Genomic DNA, 9,883 nt, shown 5'->3' with positions numbered 1-9,883 from the left:
GAGCGGGGGTGTCAGGTAAACTAGGAAGTAGAAGTAGGCTGAACAGCAGCTCGTTGTGAGACACCATGTGCTTCCGTGATAAAAAAATAAAAAAATAGACATCAGCCTGCGTCACTGCACTGGATCGTTTATCATGTGAGCTGAGAGTGTGCGACAAGTGCCCAATTGCGCAGTGGCGCAGCTTAGAGGGAACATTGGCCAAGACTAGACAAAATAAGTGACATCTTTCAATGTCTATGTATTTCTACTCGTATCAAATTTTACGTGTGGGATTTTTCATGCTTGACTGTGCATACGTGCCCGTCAAATCACAGTGAGTGGTATAACTAAGATGTAATCATTAAATGGTCGCCACTTCACAAGCAGATGTGTTACATAAGTGCAAAAATGTCTACAAAAATGTCCTGCAAAACTGCTATGATGCTGGCAACCAGTTGAGGGTGTACGGCGCCTTGCCTTGGGATCACCTCGGGAACGGGAAGTCTGGGCGTCCCTGCTAAAGCTACTGCCTCTGTGACCCGAGCTTGAATAAGCGATTGAAGATGGATGGATTGTATTTTCTATTACATTATTGTATTATATATTCTATTTGTGTATTATTGTATATTATACTTGTAGAATTCTTTTATTCACTAACCATAATCCTGTACTGAAAACCATCATGTGAAATACAAAGAGATCATTATTAGCTCCTTCTGTCAAACTGGACTGACTCACATGTGTAAGACAGTTCAAGTAAATGAAGAGTTTGTTTTCAAAACGAGACATAGGCTTTTTTTTCAGATTTACGAAACTCGCGCCAAAATTATCCATTCGGAGCTCTATAATTTTGGCGCGAGTTTCGTAAATCTGAAAAAAAATGCCGATGTCTCGTTTTGAAAACAAACTCTTCAAATATTACTCTATGCTAGCACAATCTGTAGTCTGGATGGGGATGTTACTATTCTCTTTGTGTTCAATCCAAATCCAACATGGCAGGTTAGAGTTTTCTGGTGTTATTGAAAACTATACTGTAAAACTTCACTTACACACTTGGACAGATTGTTTAAAAATAGAAGCTTGATATCTCTTCTGTTCATGACTGTTTTAAACCCTTATGAGTTCCTTTCTACCATATAATTCCCTCATAATATTGACTTCTTTAAGATGTAGAATTACTTTATTTATCTGATTGTCCAGACTACTGTTGTGAATTTGGTTTGCTATCTACAGTAATTGTCTTGAGCGTTTATTCAAACGAAATATTATCAGAATAATGTGTTTTTTGTTGATTTTTGTAAACATACTGAGTGAATCTTCTGCACTAAAACAATTTATATACCAGTCCAAAGTCAGCCCCTTGCAAACTAATTTTTGTTCAGCAGCTATTCATATGTGTTTTTAGTGGTGTTTGGGGTATTGATGCTATTTGCGCACCCATGAGGTTTCAGACATTGGGGGGAAGATTTTGTTCCAGAATTGAAATTTCATTGTATTGCGGAAAGATTTAAAATGCTCTGTGCTGCTGTATTTTAGAAAGGGTACAGTGTTTTCTTTGAAAATGGTTTATCACCCATAGCCCAATCGGCCAGAACGAGCATATTTTTCTTTCTTTGTGCATGTGTGTGTCTTCCATTACAAGTTGCAAGTTGCACTGATGCAGTGATTTGGAAATTATGAGAAAGTCAAAGACACTAACATTTGCCTGCAGTTACAATTCTGTGATAATGGTCTTCTACACCTGCAACCAGTAAGAACATGGATAAAATTAGTTTTTATTCACAAGACAACAATCAATATTGTCTTGTTTTTTTTTCTTGTCAAAGTACATGACTTCATGGATAATGTTCTGCAGTTATACTACTATCCAACCATTTTCTTTGCCACTTATCCTCACGAGGGTCGCAGGGAGAGCTGGAGCCTATCTCAGCTGTGAACGGGCGGGAGGCGGGGTACTCCCTGAACTGGTTGCCAGCCAATCACATGGCACATAAAGTAGAGACAAAAAGCTGCACTCACAATCATACCTATGGGCAACTTAGAGTGTCCAATTAATGTTGCATGTTTTGGGATGTGGGAGGAAACAGGAGTACCCGGAGAAAACCCACACAGGCATGGGGAGAACTGTCATGATCCTGCCACTCCAGCACGAGCTGTGCGGGTGCCCTCGCAGGTGCGCTGATTGGGAGGTGCACACCTGTGGTTCATGCAGCCTGATTATGCTGTGGATTTATATGACCGCGATGACAACTGGCCGGGGCCAGTTCGTTGATCTTCATGTCCCGTTCGTGTGCTCCGGTATCCCCGATCGAACCTTCTCATGTTCTCCGACCAACCTTGTAAGCCTGACTCCTTCGATACTTCTGCCTGCGTTGATTGTTCCCCTGTGTACCGACTCCTGCCTGTCCGCTCATCTGCTCTCTTCGCCGACGTCGCAACTACCGCTGCTGCACCGGACTGCCTGCTCGATCCCCTACCTCTGCATATAATAAACGTGTCTCCTTGAACTACCTTGCATCTTCTGAGTCCTGCATTTGGGTCCTACTCTCGTTCCGATGGGACGTGACAAGAACATGCAAACTCCACACAGCCGGGGCGGGGATCGAACCAGGGTCCTCAGAACTGTGAGGTCAACGCTTTAGCTGATCCACCGGGCTGTCCTAGTTATATAACCACCCCTTTCTCATCCACCAAAAATATTTACTTAATTTCTCTGGAATACAGTTTCCATTTATCATTTATCCAGCTAGCTATCGATTTTGCCTAACACTTATTCTCACCAGGGTCGCAGGTGTGCTGGAACCTATCCTAGCTGACTGGGCGAGAGTGGGAGCTTGCCCTGAACTAGTCGCTAGCCAATCAGAGGGGACAAACAATGGATGGATAGATGGATCCATGGATGGATGGGTGGATGGATGGATGGATAGATGGATAACTTTGAGACCTCAGAGAACACATCATTACAACACAGTGTTGTACTATTTGACACCAGTCCTGGTCTTATGACTTGTCTTGAAACCACATTTTGAAAGTCTTTTGTCTTTGACTCCCAAAATTATGTTCTTAGTCATGAACTCGAGATTTTCATTAGAGATTGATCTGCTCTCCTTCAACTTAATTAATGTGATAATGTGCAGATGTACTGAGTAAATCACCAAATATTTTCAATTCATGCGTTATTAACTCATAACCATCCTTATAATGAACATTCACAGTGTTTTCACTTTTAAGTACTTTTCTGGGGAAAGTCTCAAATAGTGTGGTCTTAAGCATAATGGTACTTCATTGGGTATCAAACTAGGGCACAGACAGAAGAGGCATTGTGGTCCCTCCTCCCATAAGCTCACCATCTGTGGGAGGGGACAAAGGGGTTGGGTGTTTGAAGAGATGGATGGAGGATAAAGGCGGGGACTTAGTAGTCAGATCCCAGGCTACAGAAATTGGCTCTCGGGACATGTCACCTTTCTGGCATGGAAGGAGTTCAAGCTGGTGTGATAATGGAGAACTTCCAACTAGAAATACATGCACAGCTTGGGCTCTGGTGCCAGTCCTCTTGAGAGGGGTTGAATTATTTTCCACTCTGAATTTGCCCACATGAGAGCCACCTAGTAGGTGTGTGCATAGTTATTGCCCACTGACTTGGTGTTTGTACTTTGGGCTTTACCCTGGTGGATGAGAGGGTAGCCACCCCCCCCCCCCTTCAGGTGGCAAGATGAGTCCTAATCTTTGTTTGTGCCTTTACTCCAAACACCAGTTTAGAGTACCCATCCCTTTAAGAGTCCTTGGAGCGCGTGCTTCCACTGGGGACTCCCACTTTCTGCTGGGGGACTTCAAAGCTAACAAGGACATAGGTGGTGAGACCTGAAAGGGTGTGATTTGGAAGAACGGCTCCCCTGATCAGAATCCGAGTAGTGTTTTGTTATTAGACTTTTGTACTAATCATGGATTGGCTATAATAAATACCATGTTCAGACATAAGAGTCAGGGAGGCGATCCTTGCCACTTGGCATAAGTCATCCTAGGCCGCAGTTCCATGGTCAACTTTGTGGTATTGTCCTCAGATTTAGGGACACATTTCTTGGGCACTTGGATTAAGAGAGGCATGAGGCTATTTCTGTTAACTAATCACCACCTGAGGTGGCTCTGGTTGTGGGGAAGTTGGAGGTCTGAACAGGCAGACCCAATTGTATTCTGAGCGTCTGCAGGGAACGTCTGGCAGAATCCACTGTTAGAAGGAGCTTGAACTTCCATCTCTGACGGAACCTTGCCTCCGTTCCAGGTGAGGCGGGAGACATTGAGCACGAGTGGAACATTTTCGGTTGCTCCATTGCTGAGGGGCCGATGGTAGGTAGGTAGGTGGTGCCTCTTATGGGATAATCCTCAAACCTGCTGGTGGACACCGGAAAAAAGGGATACTTTCAACCTCACGGAGGAGTTCCAGTGTCTTGAGGTCTTGTTCATAAGTGAGAGAAGAATGGAGCAGGAGATTGAGAGGCGTATTGGTGCAGCATCTGCAGTGATAGGATCTTTGTATCAGTGTGTGGTGGTGAAGAAGGAGCTGAGCTGAAAAGCAAACCTCTTGATTTACCAGTTGATCTACATTACCCTCACCTACAGTATGGTCATGACCTGTGGCGTGTGACTGTAAGAATAAGATCGTGGATGCAAGTGGGCCAGATGTGTTTTCTCCGCAGGGTGTTTCGGCTCTCCCTTCGAGATAAATTGAGAGTCTCTGTCATTTAGGAGAGCCTCAGAGTTGAGCCAATAAGGTGGCTTGGGCATCTAGTTCGGATGCATCTCTGGTGAGGTGTTCCAGGCACGTCATACTGGGAGGAAGTCTGGGTGTCAACTCATGACATGCTGAAGAGGTTACAGCCACCCGGAACACCTGTTTGAAGTGGCTGGGTAGTGGTTGGTCTGGGCTTCTCTGCTTAAGCTTCTGGTCCAGCAACCTGACCTCAGATAAGTGGAAGAAAATGGAGGGATATTTTTAAACCCACACCAATGAAAGCAACGTAGACACAGCTCACTTCTGGGGCTGAAACAGATGTATTATATTTCCTTCTATTTCGATGGAAAACAACCTCGTAACAAACTAAGATTGTAAACCAAGCTTCTGCTGTACTTATTTTCAAAGGAGGAGATTGTTAAGCAATATCCTTGTTTGGTGATTGTAACTTTTGCAGGATCTGAGGAACACAGAAAATCTATTTGACCAAGGGATGACTATTGCTCAATTCAGTTCAAGTTTTGCAATACTATATGAAACTCATAAAAATGAGAGCAAGGGATGTTAGTCTGACCTTAACTGATATAGCTCAAAACCTAACATACTCTTCAGACACACTAGTACTGTGCACACATACTATCAAACAACTTGCACCTCCCACCCTTGCCCCGAAAACACTCTTTGGGTAGACCTCTAATCCCCCCACAGACTCAAATACAGTCACTTGTGATAGAAGGTTGCAGAGCCCCCTCGTATCTCCTATGTGGGTGGGTCTCAGTGACTCATGCGGAATTGCAGTCGTCTGGAGTTGATGACTGCTGCTGACGCGTGTGTTTTCCATCATGTGATGGGTGTGTGAATGTGGGAGGTTACACACAGTTGTGCGTGGTTTCAGACTTTATCAATCTTAAGGACGCTTAAGGGTAACTTGAACTGAAATCTAAAGAGTGTACAACTGCTGGTAATAACTACTACCAATGAAATAAATACTTGAGTAACTTAATTCGGCGACACAATCCTCTCAATAAAACAAATCCACAATAACAAGTATTTCATTAAGTTACATATTGTCACTGTGGTAAGAACCTCATGTCTAAATATATTCAATTTCATATTTTATTACAAATCCATACTATTTGACAAGCCCCATATGAATTTCTTATTGTTACAAAGTATTTACCATTCTATCCTATCCTTTGAGTTGGAAACAAATGAGGCAATTTTTTATTTTCTTGAAAAGGGATGGTTTTGTGAGGATTTTCACGTGACACCAGAAATATCTTAATTAGATTACAGATATGACCATGTGTGTTTCTTTCGGCTTGTCCCTTTCGGGGTCGCCACAGCGTGTCATCTCAGATGAACGCATATATATGTTTGGCACAATTTTTACGCCGGATGCCCTTCCTGACGCAACCCTTCTCAGGGAGTGGAGGCCCCAGTGGGATACGAACCCACAACCTCTGGTTTACCAAACCAGTGCTCTAACCACTGAGCTACAGGGCCTCCAGTGCTGACAGATATGACCATGTTTTATGAAATTAGGGATCTCTTGTCAAAATAATGTAATTAAGCATCTTTTAACTTGCTCATTCCTTCTCAAGAAAGATTTTCTTTTTGACTACGGTGTCTTTTGATTTTATATAATATAAATGGGCAGCATGGTGGATCAACTGGAAAGCGTTGGTCTCACAGTTCTGAGGTCCCGGGTTCAATCCTGGCCCTGCCTGTGTGAAGTTTTGCATGTTTTCCCTGTGCCTGCGTGGGTTTTCTCCGGGCACTCCAGTTTCCTCCCAAATCCCAAAAACATGCATTCATTGGAGACTCTACCCCTAGGTGTGATTGTGAGTCTGGATGTTTGTCTCGATGTGCCCTGCGATTGGCTGGCAACCAGTTCAGGGTCTACCCTGCCTCCTGCCCGTTGACAGCTGGGATAGGCTCCAGCACTGCACTCCCGCGACCCTCATGGGGAGAGGCGGCTGAGAAAATGGATGGATGGATGGATGGTTTCTATGGCACTCTGGTTTGTTCCCACATCCTAAAAACATGCATTAATTGGAGACTTTACATTGACTTTAGGTGTGATTGTGGTTATGACAGTTGTCTGTCTCTATGTGCCCTCACATGGATGAATGGACATTGCAACATCTTACATGAGATTTCCTATAAAGACATGATGTGTGTCATGTTTCTGCAATCATTCATTTCATCAATCATTTTTTTTAATTAAAGGTTAACCATAGAAGTGCACCGGAGGACAACATAACTGGAATGGTACTCAGAATGGAATGAATGGTACTCATGCACCAAAGCTGGAAAAACAGCTAACGACTCCAAATCAGTCTGACATGCATAACAATTGCTAACCAATTATAGGCGACTTTCTCGCCAAGTGAAGAACAATACTAGGCTATCCAATGACCTAAACAGCTTTTATTGCTGATTTGAAAAGGATACTTTTACACCCCAGACCCACCAAACCGCAGCAGTGACCACTTCAACAACCTGCTCCAGTCTTCAAAAAGATCTTCAGCCGATCTCTGGAACTCTGTGAAGTACCATCCTGCTTCAAATGTTCTACGATCATCGATGTCCCCAAGAAACCTGCCATATCAGGTGTGGATGATTGCATTCCTGTCACCTTGACGTCTCTGTTCATGAAGTCGTGTGAACGACTTGTGCTGGACCACCTCAAGAGCGTCATAGGTCACTTGCTGGACCCACTGAGGTTTGCCTACTGAGCAAACACGTCTGTGGATGATGCAGTCAACATGGGACTGCACTTTGTCCTAAAACACCTCAACAGCGTCGAGACGAGGATCCTGTTCGTGTACTTCAGCTCAGCGTTCAACACAATCATCCCAAAACTCCTCTCCTCCAAGCTTCTCCTGGGAGACACCAACGCATCCACAAGCACCATCAGCACTTAGGGACCCCGAGGTTGTGTCCTCTCCCAGATGCTCTTCTCTCTCTCTCGACATAAATGAATGCACTTCAATGGACCCGGCTGTTAAACTCTGCAAATTACACCACAGTCATCGGCTTCATCAAAAACGTGACAAGTTTGCGTATCAACAGGAAGTGGAGAAGCTGGATCTTTGGTATAGCCAACACAGCCTGGAGCTGAACACACTAAAGACTGAAGAGATGATTGTGGACTTCAGGAGGCATCTTTCACCACAGCTGCCTCTCACACGGTCCAACTCCATTATTTCAACCATCAAGAATTTTGAGTTCCTGTGATGTACAGTCTCTTAAGTCTGAAGGGGGAGCCAAACATCAAATCCATCCTCAAAATAGCCCAGGAGAGGATGCTCAAATTTCTTGAACGCCTGTGTGGAGTTTGCATGTTCTCCCCCATGTCTGTGTGGGTTTTCTCCGGGAACATTGGTTTCCTACCACATTCCAAAACCAAACATTAATTGGAGACTCTAAATGGCCCTTTAGTGTGATCGTGAGTGCAAGTGTTGTCTGTCTCCATGTGTCCTGCGATTGGCTGGCAACCAGTTCAGGGTGTATCCCGTCTCTTGCCTGATGACAGCTAGGATTGGCTCGAGCACTCCTGTGACTCTCGTGAGTATATGTGGCTCAGAAAATGGATGAATGTATAGCTCATAAAGGCAAAAATTTGTCAATGTCAAATTTACCATAATGTCTCAAACAAAGTCACTTGCCCTAAAACTCCACTTATCAGCAAAAATAGAACATTATTCGTGAGAAGAGCAGTGTGGGCAGTAGATGAGGTTATTTTTTTCATGAATGTATTTGTGATGGAGGATTTCAAAGCCATTTGAAGTGCTCATTCTCTTTTTTTCCCACCAGGATGATGGCCACTTTTCACGTTGCAAATATAAGTGGAACAGAAATTCTGATTGTCATATTACAACGTGCCTTAAGCAGCAAGTGAATAAATAGGAAAGATTTAAGTCATAAGATTCTTCCAGGACGGCATGGTGGATTAGCTAGGAAAGCGTTGGCCTCACAGTTCTGAGGACCCAGGTTTGATCCGGGCCCCGCCTGTGTGGAGTTTGCATGTTCTCCCCGTGCCTGCGTGGGTTTTCTCCGGGCACTCCGGTTTCCTCCCACATCCCAAAAATAATGCGACATTAATTGGACACACTAAATGGCCCCTAGGTGTGATTGTAGGTGCAAATGGTTGTTCGTCTGTATGTGCCCTGCGATTGGCTGGCAACCTGTTCAGGGTGGACCCTCCTGCCCGTTGACACCTGGGATAGGCTCCAGCACTCCCCGCGATCCTTGTGAGGATAAGCGGCAAAGAAAATGGATGGATGGATGGATTCTACCACTTGCATTTATTCAATTATGAATCATATAAGTCAACACAATTATCTCATAAACAAATCCACATACTAATGTTCATGTTTCAAATATAGTGTTAGAAACGAGCTTTATAGACTAAATAATGTCCACTCATGTCCCCAAGGCTAACATAATAATCCACCTGCCCACCAAATGAGTTCAACATGCAACTCCTCCCCTTTCCCAACATAGATCGTCCTGCTCCCCTGTTTTGATTCTCTAATCATAAATTTAATTTTTGTTTTCAGTTCACTTATTATCAAACTTCAGTTTATCATTGTAGTTCCAAAAATGTACAAACTGGACTTGACTGTCAGTTGTGGGAATCATAACCATAAGAAGAATAATTTTTACTTGACAACTACTATGTCGAAAACACACAAGGAATTTGTCTTTGGTAGTTGAAGCTGCTCTGGTAAAACAAGCGACATTTGACAAGTCAGTGACCGCAGATTTGCAAGGTGAATCAACGGGAGCGGCTTTCGGATTCCTCTCTTATGGAGCTTGAACTTCACTCCGGCTTGATTGCCTCTGTGGCGTTGCCTTTGTCTCATTGCATCAGAGACTGTGGGCACTGCACCAGTGAGTAGCTCAAGGAAAAAACTGAGCACGTTTGTGAAAATTGGTGAAAGAAAGTCTGGGGTGGACTCCTTAATGCCAAACAAGTCTTCCCTTGTGTAAGTGAACCGTGTAATTACGAAGCAAACCAAGGAAGAACGAAAAACACAAAAACATAGACTGCACTATGGAGCACGTAACCAAGGTGACCACACTGTTAAGCACCTTACTGACAAGACAGGAGCTGACAGAAGAAAAGGCCCTGAATCATGTCAGCCATATCTCAGTCAGCTGTGG

The 9,883-nt window shown here is 43.9% G+C and overlaps 1 non-coding gene across 1 annotated transcript; it reads right to left on the bottom strand.

Moving 5' to 3' along the window:
- Positions 1-6,141: 6,141 nt before the first annotated feature.
- Positions 6,142-6,214, bottom strand: trnat-ggu (transfer RNA threonine (anticodon GGU)). Its single transcript has one exon. It is a non-coding gene; the product is annotated as a tRNA-Thr (tRNA).
- Between the last annotated feature and the right edge of the window lie 3,669 nt (positions 6,215-9,883).

This window comes from Syngnathoides biaculeatus, chromosome 5 (assembly GCF_019802595.1).
Source record: "Syngnathoides biaculeatus isolate LvHL_M chromosome 5, ASM1980259v1, whole genome shotgun sequence".
Classification (NCBI taxonomy): Eukaryota; Metazoa; Chordata; class Actinopteri; order Syngnathiformes; family Syngnathidae; genus Syngnathoides; species Syngnathoides biaculeatus.
This window is presented reverse-complemented; position numbering and strand designations above follow the sequence as displayed.